Source organism: Myotis daubentonii, chromosome 10 (genome assembly GCF_963259705.1).
Source record: "Myotis daubentonii chromosome 10, mMyoDau2.1, whole genome shotgun sequence".
Taxonomy (NCBI): Eukaryota; Metazoa; Chordata; class Mammalia; order Chiroptera; family Vespertilionidae; genus Myotis; species Myotis daubentonii.
This window is the reverse complement of record NC_081849.1, coordinates 23,064,896-23,087,284: the sequence shown is the minus strand read 5'-3', so window position 1 is coordinate 23,087,284 and position 22,389 is coordinate 23,064,896. Positions and strand designations below refer to the sequence as shown.

The window sequence follows — 22,389 nt, the reverse complement described above, 5'->3', positions numbered from 1 at the left end:
CAGAGTAATATCAATTACTTATCCATGTGTACTTCCCTCCAAAGAGCTCAGGCTTATGTACAATTCAAGGATTTAAAGAGGGGAGAACCAAGATGGCGGCATAGGTTAACGCCGGAGTTTGCTGCTTTGAACAACTACTTCAAAAGTGAAACCAAAAAACGGAAGGGACATCACCCAGAACCACAGGAACGCTGGCTGAGTGGAAGTCCTACAACTAGGAGGAAAGAGAAACGCACACGGACACTCAGAGGAGGCGCAGTGCTGAAGTCAAATTCTGAGGTGCGGAGTGCGCGGAGCGGGCTGGCGGCGGAGGGCGCGGTTGTTGTTTTCAATCGGGAGGGAGTCGCAGACTCTGAGCACCAGATCCGGGCGAGTCTTTAGGGACCCAGACTCAAACGGGAGAAGCGGGACTGTCTGGCTTCGGTCAGAGCGAGTGCAGCTTTCTCTCCGAGCTTTGCAGCGGGTGCTGGGACTCAGAGAGGCAGAGCCCCTGGGGACAGGACTGAGAGCCGCCATAACTGCTCTCTCCGGCCCACCCTGTTGATCCTGCGCGACCCGCCCCGCCCAAGCCCTGCACAGAGGCATTTGCCGGATAGCCTCAGGCAAAGGCTAGATTAGCACCTCCCTAGAGGACAGAAGTTCTCTCACTGCTGACACTCATAGCTGACTCTCATAGCCACTTGGCCTGGAGGTCAAACCCTCCCTGGAATTAGCTACAACAACCAAGATTTAACTATAAGACTGCGAACAAAGACCACTAGGGGGTGCACCAAGGAAGCATAACAAAATGCGGAGACAAAGAAACAGGACAAAATTGTCAAAGGAAGATATAGAGTTCAGAACCACACTTTTAAGGTCTCTCAAGAACTGTTTAGAAGCTGCCGATAAACTTAATGAGATCTACACGAAAACTAATAAGACCCTCGATCTTATATTGGGGAACCAACTAGAAATTAAGCATACACGGACTGAAATAACGAATATTATACAGACGCCCGACAGCAGACCAGAGGAGCGCAAGAATCAAGTCAATGATTTGAAATGCGAGGAAGCAAAAAACATCCAACCGGAAAAGCAAAATGAAAAAAGAATCCAAAAATGCGAGGATAGTGTAAGGAGCCTCTGGGACAGCTTCAAGCGTACCAACATCAGAATTATAGGGGTGCCAGAAGATGAGAGAGACCAAGATATTGAAAACCTATTTGAAGAAATAATGACAGAAAACTTCCCCCACCTGGTGAAAGAAATGGACTTACAGGTCCAAGAAGCGCGGAGAACCCCAAACAAAAGGAATCCAAAGAGGACCACACCAAGACACATCATAATTAAAATGCCAAGAGCAAAAGATAAAGAAAGAATCTTAAAAACAGCAAGAGAAAAAAACTCAGTTACCTACAAGGGAATACCCATACGACTGTCAGCTGATTTCTCAACAGAAACTTTGCAGGCCAGAAGGGAGTGGCAAGAAATATTCAAAGTGATGAATACCAAGAACCTACAACCAAGATTACTTTATCCAGCAAAGCTATCATTCAGAATTGAAGGTCAGATAAAGAGCTTCACAGATAAGGAAAAGCTAAAGGAGTTCATCACCACCAAACCAGGATTATACGAAATGCTGAAAGGTATCCTTTAAGAAGAGGAAGAGGAAGAAAAAGGTAAAGATACAAATTATGAACAACAAATATGCATCTATCAACAAGTGAATCTAAGAATCAAGTGGATAAATAATCTGGTGAACAGAATGAACTGGTGATTATAATAGAATCAGGGACATAGAAAGGGAATGGACTGACTATTCTTGGGGGGGAAAGGGGTGTGGGAGATGCGGAAAGAGACTGGACAAAAAATCGTGCACCTATGGATGAGGACAGTGGGTGGGGAGTGAGGGCGGAGGGTGGGGCGGGAACTGGGAGGAGGGGAGTTATGGGGGGAAAAAAAAGAGGAACAAATGTAATAATCTGAACAATAAAGATTTAATTTAAAAAAAAAAAAGGATTTAAAGAGCATTTCCTAGTCGGGGTGAGCCACTAGCCTTGTAAGATGCCAACCTCCCGGGGCAGTTGATAAGTATGTATGAATTATTTCCAATAGAATGCAAATTTGTTACCAAGTGTATGTATCTTGGTAAGGAGGTAGGGGCAATGGCAGTAGAAGGGCATTACCTGAGTAATGAGACTTACATAGCTTCCAGCAAGGAAGACAGCAGGAGTCCATTCCTGATTTAGACTGAAAACTGCTATGCTTTTGTGACTGTAATATGCAAAGGTCATTTACAAGTCTAATAATTTCCTAACAAAGATCTAATTAGCAATAAGGGAGGCTGGTGCATTGGATAAGGTCAGGAAGGAACCAAGAAAACAATTAAAAGACAAAAAACAAACCAAACAGCACCAGAGAAACAGATGATAAAAAAAAGAAAAACAAAGCAGAGTGAGGCTGCATGAATACAGCAGCGTAACTATGAAGCTATGCAGACGTCTTCTCACAGCCCACATTAGAACTACAGCTGGATTTGTAGTTTTTGACTTATATTTAACTGGTTTCTATGTATAAACTTCTGTAGCATGACCTTGAAGTGAGATTGCTAATAAGAGGACCTTTAAGTTTCTAAATTTCAGCTTAAAACTATTTGAAACCACCCAAATGTCCAGCAACAGGGTTGGTTTTGATTACATAAACTGAAGTACGTTCAAACAATGGAATAACATAGATCTGTAAAAAGAGGAAGCTTTTTTTGTATTCACACACAGGTTCATATTAGGGGTCCCTTTTATGTAAGAAAAGGAGGATAAGAATAAATATATGCATTACTTATGTTTGCATAAAGAAACAAGAAATAAAAACTAAGTCACGAAAGAAAGTTTCTGGCTATTTAAATGTAAATACTTCTTATTTAGCATTTTTTCTTTGGTAATCCTCACCCAAGGTTATTTTTCCCATTGATTTTTATATATGTTTTTATTGATTTTTAGAGAGAGGAAGGGAGTGGGATAGAGAGATAGAAACATCAATGAGAGAGAAACATTATTGATCGGCTGCCTCCTGCATAGCCCCTTCTGAGGATGGAACTTGCAACCCAGGCATGTGCCCTGACCAGGAATTGAACTGGTGACCTCTTGGTTCCTGGGTCAATGCTCAACCGCTGAGCCACACCGTCCAGGCTCCACTGATTTTTAGAGAAAGTGGAAGGGAGAGGAAGAGACAGAGAGATGTCCATGTGAGAGAGACATATTGAGGGGCCAGGGATTGAGCCTACAACTGAAGTACATGCCCTTAACCAGAATCGAACCAAGACCCTTCAGTCTGTGGGCTGATGATCTAACTACTGAGCAGAACCTGCCAGCGCTAACTTTTGCTCTTTCCTAGCTAAGAGGTGAAATGGACCACCTAGATGGAATGTTAAATTCAATTTTATATGCCACAATAGAGTGGGGATGGAGTATATGATGTTGATTGATTTCCAAAGTCACCTCAGATCAGAGAAGAGATGACTTTTTCTCCATATCTGGACTAGACGAGTAATGGTAACACTCTTTCCCCACAATAATGTTTCAGCCTGTAATACCTCACTAACCCCTAAACAATATTTATAATTTAAACAAACACCTAACTATCTAATTCCAAGTACTCACCTAGTTTCTGTGCCATGTGTTTTAGGCTTCAGCTGTTATCATCCATCCAGTTGTAATTATAAATACTTGTAAATTACTGACCAGCTCGCTACACGTAGTCTTTGCATATTGCCTCTATGCATATTTAATTAGAAGCCCTGGAACGACTTTTTTATGCCAATTTCCAAAAGTGTAACACTTTATAACCAAAAGTCATAAACCCTATGCCATGCTCTACAACCATTCATTTTCCTAGGTTTTCCAACATGCAAATAGAAAGATAGCTTAGAATCTATTAATTTGTGCTCGCTTCGGCAGCACATATACTAAAATTGGAACGATACAGAGAAGATTAGCATGGCCCCTGCGCAAGGATGACACTCAAATTCGTGAAGCGTTCCATATTTAAAAAAAGAAAGAAAAAAGAATCTATTAAGTCCACCCCAAAATAGTGACGGTTTCCAATATGCAAACAAATAGAAAAAACCCTATTTATTAGTCAGCTACATTTAAGCTGCTGGGAAAAATGACTAAGGACCAACACAAATAGCCATAGGTAACATTATAATCAGAGCAAGAATCAAGACTAGGACTGTAAACACTATACTCTCTCCCTCAATTTCTACCCTTTCTTCTTCTCTTCAATTACTGTCACCACTTCCTCTAAGGAGGGAGGTTGCAGGGAGCAGCTGGTTTACTCACTAAGCTAGCTTTATTTGGTTTACATGGCAACAGAAATGCACAAAAAGTCAGGCACAAAAGAGCTATTTGTTTATGATTCGTTCAAATTCTTTTCACCCAGGTAAAAAGACCCTTAAGCAAACAAAAGAGAACTGAGAAAAAGGAGAGGTAAAAAGGATCTCCTAGTGAAAAGCAAAAGAGATGGGCCGTGTGAATTGCTAACTGTGTGAATTTCTAGGTACTGTGCTTCTTCTGGTTTCTGAATCTTGCTCCTAGTGGCCAGGGCCCCAGATCTAGGGAACAAACTGATAATGGTTACAAGGTTATGACTTCAAATTAACTTTCAACTGTTCGCATGTTCAGACCTCAGAATAACACTTGCCGTTTCAACCTTGTAGTTTTTGTAAACTAGAGACAAGAGGAAATTACAGGCAACATCAAGAGTGGACACACCCAAACTTAGAAATATATCTCTCTTCAGAAACAGAGGGGAAGAGGGAATGATGATTTTTTAATCCACCCCACCCCTCTGCTATGAAATGAATATCTTTTTTTTTAAATATATTTCTTTATTGATTTCAGAGAGGAAGGGAGAAGGAGAGAGAGATAGAAACATCAATGATGAGAGAGAATCATTAATTGGCTGCCTCCTGCACACCCCCCACCGGGGAACGAGCCTGCAACCCAGGCATGTGCCCTTGGCCAGAATCGAACCTGGGACCCTTCAGTCTGCAGGCTGACGCTCTATCCACTGAGCCAAGCCGGCTAGGGCGAAATGAATATCTTTTAAAAACTTTAATAAACCTTGGCCAGAGTGGATCAGTTGGTTGGGCATCATCCTGTGCACTGGAGGGTTGCTGGTTGGGGCACATATTCGGATTGTGGCCTTGATGCCCAGGTTTCGGGCTTGATCCCCAGTAGGGGGCGTGCAGGAGCCAAAAGATGTATTGTTCTCACATCGATGTTTCTCCTTCTCTAAAAGTCAATAAAAAGTTAAAAAAACAAAACCCTTTTTTTTTAAAAAAAAAAAAAACAAAACCCTTTAATAATAAGTCATTTATGTCCACTGTGGAAAACAATAAACAAAAGACAAAAATCAACCATAATCTCAACCTTCAACTGTTATCATTGTTGACATTTTAGAATATCTCCTGGTAAATTTTACATGCAAAAAATGAGACCATGTCATAACCTTTTTTTTAAACATTATTATTATTTTTAAAAAATATATTTTATTCATTTTTTACAGAGTGGAAGGGAGAGGGATAGAGAGTTAGAAAGATCGATGAGAGAGAAACATTGATCAGCTGCCTCCTGCACACTCCCTACTGGGGATGTGCCCGCAACCAAGGTACATGCCCTTGACCGGAATCGAACCTGGGACCCTTGAGTCCGCAGGCCAATGCTCTATCCACTGAGCCAAACCGGTTAGGGCTATAACCTTTTTTATGTAATATATTATTACATATTTCATGTCCATTATATCATTAAATACTGTAATTGAGAGCACGGATTCTGAAGTCAGACAGACATAACTGGATTCCAGCTCTTCAACTTACTGTATGATTTTATTATTTTTAAAAATATATTTGTATTGATTTCAGGGAGGAAGAGAGAGAGAGAAACATCAATGATGAGAGAGAATCATCGATTGGCTGCCCACACTGGGGATCGAGCCTGCAACCCAGGCATGTACCCTAATCGGGAATTGAACCGTGACCTCCTGGTTCATAGGTCAACATTCAACCACTAAGCCACACCAGCTGGGCTTACTGTATGATTTTAGACAAGTTATTTAAGCTCTCTCAGTACCTGAGTTTCTTTATATATAAAATGGAAATAGAAAGTGCTTACCTCACAGGCATAGTATTCTAAGGATTAAATGAGATAATAGATAAAAGAACAAGTCAAGTACATAGTAAGCATTCAACACCATAACCTTTTACTATGTGGCTAGTATCCACTGAATAAATGTATTCTAGTTTATTAAAAATCCCCTATTTTCAAAATAAAGATGTTTCAAAATTTATATTATAAATAGCAATGCAAGAAACACTGAATCTAAATCTTTACATCTGTGATTTTTTTAAAAACTAAATTCTTAGAAGTAGAATTCAAAGTCAAAAGGCACTTCTATTGCCAGAAAAGTCATATCAATTTATATTCCCATCTGCATATATAAAAATTTTCGTCCACATAGAGATTAAAAAATATTCTTAAAGTATTATGCATGAACTTTTATGTGTTTTAGATTTATAAACTATAAAATTCTGATAGGAAATTCCATCATTTCAGAACTGTTGGAAGTGAAAGTTTCCCTTGCTTTAGTTGTACCCCTATTTGGAGGTTAATTTTTATGCAGTCAAATGTATTGCTTTTATGAATTCTGGTATTTATATCATACTAACTAAATCACTAATGGCTTCTTTCAGTAACTACAGTCTCTTTTTTATCTATGTATGCTTAAAATATAGAAGTTATTCATTAATGTACTTATTAAAAATTCAAATAATACATAAATATCCTATACTAGAGGCCCAGTGCACAAAATTTGTGCATGGGTAGTGTCCTTAGCAGCTGCTGGCTGACAGCCGGGGCCTCCCTTTGCACCGCCTTGGCCTGGCACCGCCTGCTCACCTGCTCCACCATCCCGCCCCAGTCCTGCTCTCGTCGGGGCCCATCGGGGTGGTAGCACCTCCACTGCCAGCACCATGTCCCTGACACCCACCATGTTCTGTGCTGCCCCCTGGCGGTCAGCATACATCTAACCCCCAGGTCGGTTGAACTCCTACCTGTAGGGACAATTTGCATATTAGCTTTTTATTATATAGGATAATAAAAGCCTAATATGCAAATTGTCCCCTCAGGCAGTCGTTCGATCAGTTCGACTGCTCACTATGACATGCACTGACAACCAAGGTTGGGCGCAGAACGTGGTGGGCGTCGGTGATGCGGGCACTGAGAGTGGACTGCTGGCCTTGATGGGCCCCCCAAAAAAGAAGAAAAGAAATATATATATATTTTATTTTAGAGAAGAAAGGAGAGGGAGAGAAATAGAAACATCAATGATAAGAGAGAATCATTGATTGGCTGCCTCCTGCACGCCCCTCACCGGGATGGAGCATGTAACCCCGGTCATGTGCCCTAACTGGGAATCAAACTAAGACAACATTTAACCACTAAGCTACACCAGTCGGGCCACACACAGCTTTTTAAAGAAGTACAAATCAAATTAACATGTTGTACACCTTAAACTTACATAATGTCATATGTCAAATATATTTCAATAAAAAAAAACACACATGTAAAAAGATGTTGCCCTAACTGGTTTGGCTCAGTGGATAGAGCATCAGCCTGTGGACTGAAGGATCCCAGGTTCGATTCCGGTCAAGGGCATGTACCTTGGTTGCGGGCACATCCCCAATAGGGGGTGTGCAGGAGGCAGCTGATCGATGTTTCTCTTTTTTTTTTTTAAATATATTTTATTGATTTTTTACAGAGAGGAAGGGAGAAGGATAGAGAGTTAGAAACATCAATGAGAGAGAAACATCGATCAGCTGCCTCCTGCACACTCCCCACTGGGGATGTGCCCGCAACCAAGGTACATGCCCTTGACCGGAATCGAACCTGGGACCCTTGAGTCCGCAGGCCGATGCTCTATCCACTGAGCCAAACCGGTCAGGGCCGATGTTTCTCTTTTATCGATGTTTCTAACTCTCTATCCCTCTCCCTTCCTCTCTGTAAAAAAATCAATAAAATATATATTTTTAAAAAGATGTTTATAAGAAAAAACTTGATAGTCTATTTGAAGCAAATAAATAAATAAAATTAAAAGGTACTGTAAAATAATCATATACGCAGAAATAAAATGTATAAAAATAATAATACAATTAACAGGATGGAAAGATTGCCATATGTGAAGTGCCATAATATCACATGAATGTAGTCTCTGGTAAGTTAAAGATATACACTATGGCCCCTGAAACAACCACTAAAAAAAAAGAAAAGAAAGAGTTATAGCTAATAAGCCAGTTGGGAGATAAAACTGGATGATTAAAATATACTTAATATAGCCCTAACCAGTTTGGCTCGGTGGATAGAGCATCAGCCTGCGGACTGAAGGGTCCCAGGTTCGATTCCAGTCAAGGGCATGTACCTTGGTTACAGGCACATCCCCAGTGGGGGGTGTGCAAGAGGCAGCTGATCGATTTTTCTAACTCTCTATCCCTCTACCTTCCTCTCTGTAAAAAAATCAATAAAATATATATTTATTATATATATACATATATATAATTATATATATATACATATATATACACACATACAAACACACACACACACACACACACACACACACACACACACACTTAACATAGCCCTAGCTGGTGTGGCTCCGTTGGCTGAGTGTTGTCCCGTGCACCAAAAGGTTGTTTACTCGATTCTCAGTCAGGGCACATGTCCAGGTTGCAGTTCCATCCCGTCAGGGTGCATGTGGGAGGCAACTGATCAATGTTTCTCTCTCTCTCTCTCTCTCTCTCCCTTTCTCAAATCAATAAGAATTATTTCTCTCTCTTGTTCCTCTTGCTTGTTTGCCTTGCCCTTGCACTCACTTGCTCTGTGATCCAGACTAGCCCACCATGTGGCCCTAGAAGCTGCATGGCCCCACATGTAATAGACTACAGCTGGGAACACACGTTAAACTAGCCAGATGCTAGACTGAATTGTGCTTTGATATGGAGCAAAGACTCTGGGTCTGGATTTAATCCTAGCTCTGCTAAAGACAAAATGGGACATTTTCCATGGTGGGATGAAGGGAAATGGGACTCTGGAAGGGAAACCCCTTAACTCTGTATCATCAGTAAGGTTTTCCACAATACCTCATCCTCCTGTGGGGGCCTCAGGAAATTCTTGTTCCTATGGCACCCCAAGAGCTCCTCTTTCACCAGTGATGTGTGGGGACACAGAGGACACCCCACCGATAACAAAGGTCCTGCACAAGGTCTCCCTCCCATTCTCAGGCAATTATTCTTGGGGGGCGGGGGGGGGATCTGAGAGTTGCAAATTCCTTTTATCAGTCTAGGTATTTTAACCTGCTTTCAGTAAATACAGAAACTAGAACACTCCTCCCTCAGTAAATGTAACCAAATGATTATTTCAAGTCCTGGCCAGGTAGCTCATTTGGTTAAGAGTGTTGTCCAGATACACTAAGGTTGTGGGTTCAATCCCTGGTCAGGGCACGTACAAGAATCAACCAATGAATGCATAAATAAGTGGAACAACAAATCGACTTCTCTTCCTTTCTCCCCCCCTCTCTCTAAAATCAATTTTTAAAAAAGTAGAGGGAAGAGTTAGGTCAGCTGTTGGAAATGGGGTCCAAAGGTGTGAAGGCAATTCCATCCATCTTTAGTAAAGGGACATGATCCTTAAATCCTAAAACAATCTATCATCAGGTCAAATGATTATTTCAAAACTCTCTATTATGTTGCTTTTTCAAAAAGTATACATATTTCTTTTACAATTAAAATATGGTTTCTTTTTTTTTTAATGAGACATTTTCCATGGTGGGATGAAGGGAACGATTTTGAGAGAGAGAGGAAGGGAAAGAGAGAGAGAAAAAAACATCGATGTGAGAAATATTGATTGGTTGCCTCCTACACGCCACAACTGGGGATTGAACCTGCAACCGAGGTATGTGCCCTTACTGGGAATCAAACCCACAACCTTTTGGTTACAGAATGATGCTCCAACCAATTGAGCCACCTGGCCAGGGCTATGGTTTCTTTTTTTTCTTTTTAAGTTGAAATGGCTATATTAATATAAAGTAAAGTATATTTCAGAGCAAAAAATATTACCAAAAATGAAGGATGTAATTTCTTAGTTATAAAAAATTAATCAGAAGGACATAATTCTAAGTGGTTCTGTATCTGATAACTGAGCTTCAAAATTCATGAAACAAGCACTGATAGAAGTGTGATGAGAAGTAGACAAATCCACAATCCTAGCCAGAGATTTCAATGCCCCTCTCTTATTGTTAAAACAAATAGACAATCAGAAAGATTACAGAAAACTTAAAATATACTATCAACCAACTTGATCTGACATTTATCAAAAACACTCAACCCAACAAGAGCAGAAAATACATACATTTCAAGTGCACACAGAATACTTAACAAGATAAAGCATATTTGGGGCCATAAAACAAAACTAAATAAAGAATTTAAGTCATACCCGGTTCATCTCTGACCACAATAAAATTAAACTAGAAAACAGTAACAGAAAGATGTCTGGAAAATCCCCCAACAATTGGAAATTAAATATAACACTTCTAAATATCCTGTGGGTAAAAAAGAAAAAAGGAAATTAGAACATATTTTAAATAGCCTGAAAACAGAGCATATTAATATTTGTCAAGTCAAAAACCTCAGTTTTCATCTTATGAAATTAAAAAAAGAAAAAATAAAGAAATTAGAAAAAGGAAGAACTAACATAAACAGAAGAAAGGAATAATAAAGTCCAGAGCAGAAAGCAATAAAATAGAAACACAGAAAATAAAGATCAATAAAACCAAAAGCTGGTACTTTGAGAAGATGAATAAAATAGATAAACCTTTAGTCAGATTGATGAGGAAAAAGGAGATCCAAATTAACAATATCAAAAATGAGAGAATTATAATTCTACAGATATTAAAAGGAAAAAATTTTATGAATTTTTTTCTAATAAATTCAACAAATTCCTTTAAAAACATATAACTCACTCAAGAAGAAACAAATAAATATAAGTAGCCCCATATCAATTAGAGAAATTGAATTTGTGGTTAAAACACACACAATAAAAACCCAGGCCCACATGGCTTAACTGGTAAATTCCACTAAATATTTAAAGACAAAATAATACAAATTCTATACAAACTCTACAAAGGCACAGTAAGAGAAGAAAATTATATAAGACTAATGTTTCTCACTAATGTTGACCAAAAAAGTTATATATTATATTTATTATTCATTTCAGAGAGAAAGGGAGAAAGAGAGAGAGATAGAAACATCAATGATGAGAGAGAATCACCGATGGACTGCCTCCTGCACACCCCACACTGGGGATAGAGCACGCAACCTGGGCATGTGCCCTGATCGGGAATCGAACTGTGACTTCTTGGTTCATAGGTCGATACTCAACCACTAAGCCACACTGGCTGGGCCTGACCAAAAAATTCCTAACAAATTTTTAGAAAATCAATTCTAACAATATATAAAAAGAATAATCATCACACTATCCCATAATGGAAGGTTGGTTTGGCATATAAAAATCAATGTTATTTTCCATATTAATAAATTTAAAAAGAAAGTAAAACACATGATCACCTCAAAAAGTATAGTAAAAGTAATACGCACAAATCTTTATGTATACATATGCTTTCATTTTTCTTGGGTGGGTTTCTAGGAAAGTAATAGCTGGAATATAATTCCACCTGATAAGATTACCCTAACAGGTAACTTTTGATTGGGGACTCCATATCTGTCTGGCTGAGAATTTCTCAATTGTGTTGTGGTCTGAGGCTCTTTCTACCCAGCCCTTCCTTCTCTGTCTTCCTTCACAAGTGTCAGACTTGGATCACATTCTGAAAGCTCTGCCTATTCCTGGCTCCCCTTCCTTTAAATAGTTCACAGGTACTTCTCTAAATCTTGTACCTCTAAGTCTGTCTTAACATCAGCCTCCCAGAAGGTCTATACTGACCTAGGGAGCAGAAGATAATTAAATTGAGGGGAAAATCAGCTATCTGTTTAAATGAGACCTGAGTCCACATTTTTTTTAAAATCCCCACTTGAGGATATATTTAGAGAGGGAAGGGAGATGAGAGAGAGAGAGAGGGAGAAGGGGAGGGGAGGGGAGGGGAGGGGAGGGGAGGGGAGGGAAGGGAAGGGAAGGGAAGGGAAGGGAAGGGAAGGGAAGGGAAGGGAAGGGAAGGGAAGGGAAGGGAAGGGAAGGGAAGAGATACATCCATTGAAGGGAAGGGAAGGGAAGAGATACATCCATTTGAAACAGAAGCATCAACTGGTTGCCTCCTGCACACACCCCAACTGGAGATGGGACCCAGAACCTAGGTATGTGCCCTCACTGGGAATTGAACCCACAACCTTTTGGGGAGTATTGGACATGCTCCAACTACTGAGCTACCAGGTCAGGGCCAAAAAATGTTTAATCTCAGTATACTATGGTCTATTTTATAGTTCTTTCACTTGAACACTCAAAATACATTTGCCTCAGGAAACAGCTAACTCTAAGTAAATCACCATCTTTTTACTTGTCCTGTCTTGAACTAAGAAATAACTTGGAGATCTGGCCAGCAGTGAAGGCAACGTACCACTATCTGGCATTTAAAATGTCCTAAAGAACAAATATGTTATCAGCCCAAGGTTTCTTCGTTTCCATCACCAAAGAAAATCTCAACCCAAGGATAGATGTAATGCCATTTTATGACAGGCAACAATCATTTAAGCAGAATTTTATTTGCATTTTTTTAAGTTAACATTTTGTTTATTTCTACCATTGTTCTGTTTCAAAGGGATAGTCCCATGAAATTTGCCAAAGTTTCTAAATTACCGAAACAAACTGAGAATATATAAAGCCCATAATGACCAGTGGTTTTACTTTAGAATCTCAGGAATCATGCTGCCTTCTTGTGTATAGTGCTCAATATACTGTGTGTGGCTAATACAATACTAAACCAATCCTCCATAACCTGCCTTCCAGGACAAAAACTCTCTTGAGTGGTAAGACCAAAATACTCCTCAGCAAATTTTCAATGGAAAGAGCTTCTTAAATCTTACATGTTGGCCTTACAGCTTCACACTATAAAAAGTTCGGAGGGGTGAAGGTGACACCACTATCCAAAATCTATATCAGGACATTCTTTTTAGAGAGGCATAAATCTGCCTGCCCTTAGTTTCACCTTCTTACAAAGTTCCCTCGTCCAGGCTAAATAATTCCTCTCTTGTTCTAATGTTAACACCCTTCAGATATTTGGGAGTCTCTTTTTCTCTCCTGGATCTTATAGTTGGCAGAATTCAGTTTAGCCTGCATGCTTAAAATTTTTAACTGATCTTCATAAATTCATCTATTTATCCCTTTCAGCACTACAGTTGCTCACAGAGCTTACCACCTCCTGTTTCTATTTTGCTGACACTGTGCTAAACGTAATACTCCCAGTGGGCTCTTGCCAACTCCCTATGCTATGGCACAATTCTTCTTTGTTCGCTGCCTAGAATAGCACCGGCTTTCCTTTGACTATCAGATCATATTTCAAGCCCAAATCAAGTTTGTTATCTGTCATTACCGTCAAGTCTCACTTGCCCTCTGGGGTTTCATTCTCTCCTCCCCCTCCCCGCCCCTTGACTGCCCCATCAGATCACTTGTATCTCCTCTTCAGCTTCTGAAACAAGAGTAGAATTGTGTCCTAATGCTAATTTCCCAGACAAATGAATATTGTTCATATTTTGGCCTGATATTAGCACTAGAAATTGCTTACTGACAATTTTCATATTGAGTTTTTCCCTTTGTTGGATTCCTAAGATTTTTTTTTAAAATATATTTTATTGATTTTTTACAGAGAAGAAGGGAGAGGGACAGAGAGTTAGAAACATCGATGAGAGAGATCGATCAGCTGCCTCCTGCACACCCCGCACTGGGGATGTGCCCGCAACCAAGGTACATGTCCTTGACCGGAATCGAACCCGGGACCCTTGAGTCTGCAGACGCTCTATCCACTGAGCCGAACCGGTTCAGCCCTACCTAAGATCTTTCCCTGTTAAATCTCCACTCAAACCTATGTCCTCCTTCTAGTAACTTTTAATTAAAACAGAATAGGTTGTAAGTTGTATATGCTCTGAAGTTCCTTTAGTTCAATAAGCTTTTACTAAGCACCCACTAGATGCAGGTGTTGTGAATAAAAATAATTCTATTGCTTAATCATGTAAGCAATGAACAGGTTAAAGAAATATAAAAGGGAAGATATATGACCAGTGTTTCAGAAGAATAACTCAACATAATGTAGAGAAGAAAAATAAAGAAGGGGGGAACAGAAGGAAGGAAATCAATCAGGTGTCAGCTGCAATAGTCCAGGTGAGATGTAAAGACTTTAAATTTGAAAAATTTCAGGAGGGAAAAAAAAAAATCAGGCTTTCACTTACTGAGCATCAACTATGTGAAAGGCGCCGTATTATGTGCTCTCCATATTTTATCTCACTTAATGGTTACCATTACCCTGTCAGGTAGATACTAGCATCTTAAATCTCACATATGAGGAATCCGAGGCTCAGATTAAACAAATAAAGCTAAAAAATGTAACAAATATGCCAATCACAAAAGAAGTCAAATTTAGTAAAATGTCCTTTGTACTCTCAACTGTGTTTTAGAACACTATTCTAAGTATATTCCCTTAAACTAGTCACAGACAGCCTCATAGTCTCTATTTCAATTCATTTATTCAGCAAATACAAACCAGTAACTAGAATGTGCTAGGACTGTACATAATACTACAGTCAATGAGTTTACAATTTGGTGTAAGATAGATATAACAATCACACAATAAAATCTATGAGTAGAAACTAATAAATAATTATAAATGAAAAAATACAGAGTATTATGAGAAAATGTGAGACGTTAATTTAGACTTGAGGGAAGGAAATATAAGAGACAGTCTCTTGAGAAAGTGACATTTGAGACCTGAAGGTAGGATGAGTAAGAATGGTGACCTGAAGGTGAAGCTGTTCTTATTTACCTTTCTCTGTGCTGCTGTCACCTGCTACCTCTAGTCACTTCATCTCCTTTGCTGAAAATTCTCACAACTAGCTCATGACTCTGGGTCTTCAAAGTTCACAGGCATGACATATCTAGTCAGATGCCTGACCTCAATTCCTTTTTATCTTCTTTAATGACCTCACACTGGCAACCTTGGCAGTACCTGCAACTGCTACAATTTTGAAATCCAAAATTGAAATAGCATATTTCATCAAATCTAATTAATTGAAAGACTCACCACTATTTCACATCCCGATAAGAAAAAAGTGTTACCAACTAAACTGACATCTCAACTTCAGAGATGTTAAAATGGGGAAAAAATAATCCTAAACTCAACAAATCATGATATCTTAACTAATGACATTAATCCTTCTATCAGTCTCTCACTCTATTTTTTCCCATTATATCTACTCTTTGGCCTCAACTATACCTCCAAAAACTTGACCCTTTTATACTGTCCCAATCTGTTAGCTCTTGCCAGTTAGCAAAAAATGATACTGGAGTTTAGATACATGAATTTACAGTAGTGAAATCCTATAATTTCACAGAACTCTTGCACAGGAATAGACAGAAAGAGAGAAGGCAGATTACAGGAGTAATCCAGACATTTGGGGACTGGTAGAGGGTTAAGAGCCAAGGGGTTGAAGGTATTTACAGGTGACCAACTGAAATGATCAACCATTTATAACTATCAGTACTTGTAATTTAGTGCTTTAAAATACTTACCTCCATAATGATGACCATAGAACAACACTGAAATTGTCTGTAATGACTCACACCAGCCTGCCCATATCATGTGGCCCACGTGCCCTAGCACCAATCCACATGCCCTTCACCACAGCAAATTATTCTTCATTACAATAATGGTTTATTTTTTAAAAAATCACTTTAGTCTACAAACAAACCTCGGTTCTCAAACATCTCCCATCTGAAACAATTTGCTTCTTAGCCCAACAACCCTTTCATGCTGATAGCTGTAAGATCAGTCCCGCATTTCTCTGGCGACAAAGGAGAGAACGCACGAGTATGAGTCAGCTTACCACTAGACCTCATGTTGTTAATATCTCAGGAAATTGTGCTGTGAATATTTTCATGTTTTCTGCTTTTGTTGCTGCTTATTAGTAGTAAATTTTTGTTTTTTACTGTATATTTCATTTCCTTTTGATTAAATTTTCATTTACATTTCATGTCCTTTTTGTTTCAAAGTATTTATTTACAGATTAAACAGTACATTAAACATATATTATATATAAGAAAGGTAAAAACAGGCAATCATTTGGGGATGTGGAATGGAGTAATTAAATTTACATTATTTCTAATGGGAAAAAATGATTCCATTATTGAATAGCCTTCTGGAATAAATTAAGTCGAGAACTGAAGTTCCACTGTAATTCCATTATCTGAATGTTTCTAGTTTTTAAACTCATAATCTTCTACATATATAATTATTCACTAAAACATTCTTTAAAATTATCATTCTGGTGTGTTTAATTTGAATTATCTAAACTGTAGAAATACAATAAAACCAGAGCAGATCAAAGTCCATTTGTGTGAATAAAGAATTACCTTCTATAAATACAAAGTTGAGTACTTCTACACTGTGTGCATACAACACCCACCTGACAAGTCCTAAGAGCATGAAAATACTCCTAAAAGTTGGGAAATACTTTTCTAGACTATCACCTCCATCAGGTATAAGAACTTATCAGTGGATTTTTAAAATGTTTCTAGATATAAAGCTGGTGTCAGCTAACTATGGCCTGCAGACCAAATTTGGCACACTGCCTATTTTCATGTAACCCACCAGCTAAAAATGGTTTCTATATGTTTTAATGGTAACAAGAAAAAAAGAAAAAAACACACAAAAAAACAAAAACCGTAGAAAGCCCTGGCTGGTGTGGCTCAGTTGGTTGGAGTGTTGTCCAGTGCACCGAAGGGTAGCTGGTTTGATTCCCAGGTCAGGGGACATTCCCAGGTTATGGGTTGGATCCCCAGGAGGCAGAGCTCGATGTTTCTCTCTCTCTCTCTCTCTCTCTCTCTCTCCCCCCCCCCCTTCTTCTTTCTCTAGAATCAATGAAAAACATAGTCTTGGGTAAGGGTTTTTTTTTAAAAAACTTAAGAATAATATTCATGGTGCACAGAAAATATATGGAATTCAATTTTCAGTTTCCATTAATAAAGTTTTATTGGAACACAGCCACACTCATTCATTTACGTATTGTCTATGGCTACTTTTATGCTACAACAGCAGAGCTTAACAAGACTGTGTGGCCTGCAAATACTAAAATACTTACTATCCGACACAATAAAAAAGTTTGCTAACCCATGACCACTCCCAAAAGTCTTTTTTTTTTTAATTGATTTTGTCGAGGAATAGAGGGAGAGATAGAAACATCAATGATGAGAGGGAATCAATGATCTGCTGCCTCTTGCATGCCCCACACTGGGGATGGAGCCAGCAACCCAGGCATGTGCCCTGACTGGGAATTGAACCGTGATCTCCTGGTTCATACGTTGACGCTCAACCGCTGAGCCACGCTGGCTGGGCTCAAAATAGTCTTATTTTACTGTGTAATTCAGTGATGGCAGTAACAATTATTTCCAAATGGGCACAAGAGTAATTGAACCAAAAGCAATTTAGAAAATGACTTTAAGTCAATTAGAATTAACAAAGCTTAAACAGTTTAACACATAGTCTCCAAAACTCTAACAATTTTAGGAAAAGCTATAGAAAGATAGTCTTTAGTCACCGCAACCCCTCCTAGATATCTTTCAAAGCTGTCATATTTCCATGTTTCAGGAAAACAAACAAAAAAGCAAATGTCCTCATGAAATGTTGAGTGAATTTTGGCCAGTAGGTGGAGGCAGTTTCTAACCATACTAGAGAAGCAAAATTAGATTCCAGGTTGAAGTGGAAATTTAAACTATCTTCAGATCCTTATCTTGAAATATTTAGTTAACTAGATAGGACAAAGTGATTTTTTCCTAGTTCAACAGTAAAACCAGGCTATCTCATATTTCCTAAATCAGATTTCATTAATGGATCAAGAAATAAAAAGGCTGGCTGTTGAACACTACTCCATTCCCTATAGAACACAAACCTATTTTTACCGGCTAGATCAAGGTTTTTCTTCTCTTGCCAATACAAAAGGAGTATTTTTTGATCATTTACTCTCAGTAAGGTCTTTCCTCTCAAATCAAACCTCAGGCCTTCTTCTCTACCACTCTCTAGCTACTTGATTCTATAAACTGGAATAACTGATTATTCAGCGCACAATGATTTTTATAACGTTCTAAGATTTTATGCTCCAAATCACCATATCAAACACTATTAACCCTCACTTGCAAAAAAATATCCTTCTCAAAGATACTGCTCACTTTATAAAAAAGAACAAAATTTTTTCTCATATATACTGCAAGTGATGGGAACAGAGTTGTGCTTCTAATTTCTAAGTCTAAGGCTATAAGACAATTTCTAGCAGTATTCAGGAGGAAGCAGGCTGTTTCTATCAGGCCTCAGGCAAAAAAAATTCTAAACCTCCGATCTCAACTCCTGACACTTCTGCTACCCAAGCACTCAGTGCCCTGGAGCTGTTCACTAGCTTTCCAGAGCTCCCAACAGGGGCTTCTCTTTGGGGTTGGTCTATCCTACGCTTTTTCAGTAACTCGAATTTCAGCAGGATGCACAGCTCAGCCAGGTTTTAAGATGAAGCTTATTTCAAGGTAAAGCATACTAAGTGCAAAGGACTCACAGGCAACCTGTGCCACCATCACTACCAGGAGATACGTGCAGTACACTGGAATAAAAGAACAGTGATATCTCCCAGAAGCTCCCTCTTTTTGGAGCAGCTGCCACACGACCATCTTTTCCTGTCGTATCCCCAACCACCTAACTTATAGTTACACATAGTGCTAGGAACACAGGCACTCACGTGCACAGTCTTGAGGAATTGTCTACCTACTTCAAAAAGGTTGACTTATCTTACACTAGATCTTAGAAAGAACATAAAACTAACACCTCTAAAAATTCTAGCTCAGGAATCCAAAGAGGACCACACCAAGACACATCATAATTAAAATGCCAAGAGCAAAAGACAAAGAGAGAATCTTAAAAGCAGCAAGAGAAAGATGCCGGGAGCCGGTCCATGATTGCTGTTTCAAGGGACCTGGCATATATGGCATACTTGCCGGAGACCATTCATCGTCTTCACTAGCTGAGTTTAGACAGAGACCCCCAAAAGCTAGTAGCCCTTCAAAGTCCTAGTAAAGGTCAGGGCTTGAAAGTCCTAGCAAAGGTCAGGGCTGTGCACCACCCAGTTAATCTAGGAACCACTCAGTTAATTTAGGTAATAATAATTGAAGCATCCCCACCTTAGTTCCCTTAATTCCTTAGATACTTATGTAGATTCTTCTTGATTATTGTTAATCAAGATACCCTGCCTACTCCCAGAAACCTATTGATGAGCTAATCAGATACTTAATCTATTCCTGGAATTTGTCCGCTGATCCCTGTGTCATTGAAACCTCCTTACCCTAGGACTACCCCAAACAAACCTCCTCACCCTAGGGCTACCCTAGACCAAATAAAAGGTTGGAACGGCCTGAGCATCAGTGGAAGTCCCTCTCCTTGAGTTGGACTTGCCCGCCTGGTCCTCCAATATTGCAAAATTATCTCGTGTCTCTTTCTCTCATTTGTTGTGCGGCTCCTCTTTCAGATACCGAACCCTACTCCACGCAGGTCGTGGAAGGAATCACTCAGCACATACTTTTCTTAATATGTTTGCTCACCTTCTTGGCACTATGTGTTTTAACCGAGGTCACCTCTGAGAAAGGTTGTTTCCCCAGGTAGGGATTTTCCCCTGAAGTTAGGGAGGGAATAAAACCACTTAACTAAGTGCCAGGCGGGTAATTAATCACTTTAACTACGAACAATCATGCTTAAGCTACATAATCTTTACTCCCTGGAATGGAGATAAGAAATGCCCTAACCTTTGGAATAGAGATTGATGGGATTGAATCAACTGGTATAAATACAGATGTAACGACAGAAAGGGACAGAGCTTAGAAGAGAATTCAGAAGACAGAACCTACAGGGAGCCTGGAGACAGAAGAACTTCACTGGAGAGAACATGGCAAAAGATCCTGGACTGAACCTGACTATAGAACATGGCAAGAGAACCTGACTAGAACCTGGTGACTGAGCCTGGCTGGAGAGCCTGGACGGAGCCTGGCTGGAGAGCCTAGCGAGGGAACATGGCCACAGAACTTCCCTGGAGATCCAAAGCAGAACCTCTCTGGAGATCCAGACCAGAACTTGGCTGGAGATCCTGGCTAGGCTGCTGATCAACTGAATGCTGTCTCCGTGTCATTCCTCCTTCGCTGACTCCGTCTACGCCTTTGGGAACCCCTGGACCCGCTGGGGCTGGACCCCGGCAGAAAGAAACCGAGTTACCTACAAGGGAATACCCATACGACTGTCAGCTGATTTCTCAACAGAAACTTTGCAGGCCAGAAGGGAATGGCAAGAAATATTCAAAGTGATGAATACCAAGAACCTACAACCAAGATTACTTTATCCAGCAAAGCTATCATTCAGAACTGAAGGTCAGATAAAGAGCTTCACAGATAAGGAAAAGCTAAAGGAGTTCATCACCACCAAACCAGTATTATATGAAATGCTGAAAGGTATCCTTTAAGAAGAGGAAGAAGAAGAAAAAGGTAAAGATACAAATTATGAACAACAAATATGCATCTATCAACAAGTGAATCTAAGAATCAAGTGGATAAATAATCTGGTGATCATGATAGAATCAGGGACATAGAAAGGGAATGGACTGACTATTCTTGGGGGGGAAAGGGGTGTGGGAGATGCGGAAAGAGACTGGACAAAAATCGTGCACCTATGGAAGAGGACAGTGGGTGGGGAGTGAGGGTGGAGGGTGGGGCGGGAACTGGGAGGAGGGGAGTTATGGGGGGCAAAAAGAGGAACAAATGCAATAATCTGAACAATAAAGATTTAATTTAAAAAAAAGTTCTAGCTCACCAAGCCAGGATAAACTCTAATTTAGCAAGTTGAATTTAATATGAAAATACACATTCATTGCTTTTATAAAGGCTGTTTCCAAAAACCATTTCTTTTGAAAACTCAAAAACCCCTGAAATTTTTATTTCGGGTTATGTGAAATATAGGTGTAAGCACCCTAATCTTCGCATTTTAATAAACTCCAGGCATTTACTCTCTGTCGATTACATGGATCACTTCAAGAAGCCAAACTATTTAAATACGATGAAAGCCAACATGGCACCAGAAAATAATTTTATCTTTCCCCCCTAGATGTTTCTGATCTTTTGAGAAAGGACTTAATTGGGAGGAAAGACTGTGGTTGATTATATATTAAGGGGTAAAATGGCCCTTCGTTGGCTCCTTTAATGTAGCCTCTCCCCTACTGCTCCTATTATTTTCTTAATTTTCTATTTTCAACCAAATATCTGTTTTGAGTAATCCTAAATGATTCCTCCCAAATGAAACTCTCACAACCACAATTCCAAGTCTCCAGTTTCTTTATTTTATTTCTTTATTTCTTTTCCAATCCATTTCTTTAACACATACTGGAAAGGATAAGATTGAAGCAACAGAGCCAAGAGGCTGGCTTTAAGATTCCAGTATCTAAAATCAGTTATAATTACCCAAAATCAATTCAGCAATAAAAACAACAGTATGAATGTAAAGAGCCTTTAGAAAAAGGGACTAATCTATTTTTATCCTGACTTTGGCCAGATCTTTCTAGTTAGAGACAATTTGAGTTCCACCAGGGCACCAGGTAACCCTCAAGGTATGCCTATAGATAGAATCTCATTTCAAATTATTTCTCTGGCCATTCATCGTCTTCACCGTAAGACTATAATTAGGCATAATTCTTTAATTGTTTTTACTGAACGTTCACACACGTATTTATTGTGTGCCTTCTATAAGCTGAGTGCAGTAGCTGCAGTTTCCTGTCTCAACCTAGGGATATAGACTAACATTTTTCAAGCTGCTGTGCTGCAATGCACATCCCTCTAAAACCTTAATCACAATAAATGTAGTTAAATCCTTTAAAACCAGATTGCTCTAGCTTCACAGAACAAGTCTGGCTGCTCAGATTTAATTCCCTGACGAGAAGAGAGAAGCTCCGCTCTATTATGAAACCAGTTTGCCTAATCAAATTCCTTTTCAAAGAAAGAGGTCAAGGAGAATACCGCTGTGCCATTTTTCAATTCTTCCTTCCAAGAAATGACTGTGATTGACAGATGCTATTTC

General features: G+C 39.3%; 1 protein-coding gene and 1 non-coding gene across 3 annotated transcripts in view; one reads left to right on the top strand and one right to left on the bottom strand.

Annotated features, from left to right (window-relative positions):
• Positions 1–22,389, bottom strand: part of AHCYL2 (adenosylhomocysteinase like 2) — a 189,438-nt gene that overhangs the window by 87,956 nt on the left and 79,093 nt on the right. The window lies entirely within an intron of this gene.
• LOC132211654 (U6 spliceosomal RNA) lies at positions 3,917–4,023 on the top strand. The gene has a single exon (XR_009447539.1). It is a non-coding gene; the product is annotated as a U6 spliceosomal RNA (small nuclear RNA).